A 1220-nucleotide genomic window follows, 5' to 3' on the forward strand; every position below is an offset into this window, starting at 1 on the left:
GTGGGCTCTATGCACAGTAGGAAGGAGTTGAGGAACCTGAATGATCTTGGGGCCAGGCTGGTCCCCACAGAGCCTGCCGTGGGCTCTGCACACAGTAGGTGGTCAGGATCTTGAGGAGTCTCAAGGCTGGGGCTGCCACAGGCACCGTGCATGGTAGATGCTAGGACTTCCCCCTGCTTAGGAGGGGGTGCCCACTAACACTTCTCAACGCCCCTACCCCTCTGCCCTGGTGGGTAGGTGTCCTTGTTGGAAGGGCCTCCCTGCACGTGCTTCCTTAGCCCCAGCCTGATTCCTATGTTAGAGAGACCTGGTGGTACCCATAGTCTAACAGATGCTCACTGCCAAGGGTAGGAAGAGCTGCAGCTAGAGAGGTGAGTCTCCCCTGCAGTCAGCTGGCCTGGCTAAAGGCTAAAGGCACCGCATCCCTTCCCTTGCCTCTGTGGAGAGGCGCACGATGGGGTGGGGCACCTCTGCTCCTTGTCCCTGTTTAGAAGTGTACCATGGGCACATTAGACTTCAGGGGTCTACTGAGGGTGTCAGCTGTGCCATGGATCATGCCAAGGGCTGCCCTGTTTGCCCAGCTGGGTGAGGGTGGGGGAATGGGAACCCTGTCCAGAAGGGAGTGACCTACTGGGATGGAGGGGGAGTGTGGGGGAGGGCTGGGTGTACGTGGTGAAGGAGGGGCAGGGGTGCAGGGGGAGCTGGTTGGAGGCCCTGGGGGCCTGGCTCAGAGGGGTAATGAGGAGGATGCTGGGGCCACTGGTTCTCAGCTCCTTGGCCGCCCTGACTTCTCTGAGGGAAGCTGGGGCTGTTACGGAGGAGGTTTTCCTGATCGTGCTTGGACAGGTCAGGCCATGACCTACCTGGGTTTCCTGGACCCCCAGTTGGGGCATGGACTGTAGGCCCCACCTGCCTTCTCCTCCCCCTGGAAACTGGGGAGGGGCCTCTTTGCCACCCAGGAGGACAAGTGTCCTGTCTAGGGTCACAGAGGAGACGGGCATTGCCAGGACCCGCTCTGGACCTCCCTTCCGCCAACTAGGGCTCCCCTTTGCCTGCCCATCACAGCCCCAGACCCAGATGGGGCCTGGGACTTGGTTGAGGCCAAGACCGTTTCCCCCTGGGGCCTCACAGCACGGGGCGGGGGGGGGGGCGGGGCGGCAGGGTGTTTCTGCAGAAGCTGAGGCTCAGTGTGGGCCCTGCTTGCAGGCCTGCCCAGGGCA

Source organism: Orycteropus afer, unplaced genomic scaffold, assembly GCF_000298275.1.
Source record: "Orycteropus afer afer isolate SDZICR_OR568_19922 unplaced genomic scaffold, OryAfe1.0 scaffold00829, whole genome shotgun sequence".
Lineage (NCBI taxonomy): Eukaryota > Metazoa > Chordata > Mammalia > Tubulidentata > Orycteropodidae > Orycteropus > Orycteropus afer.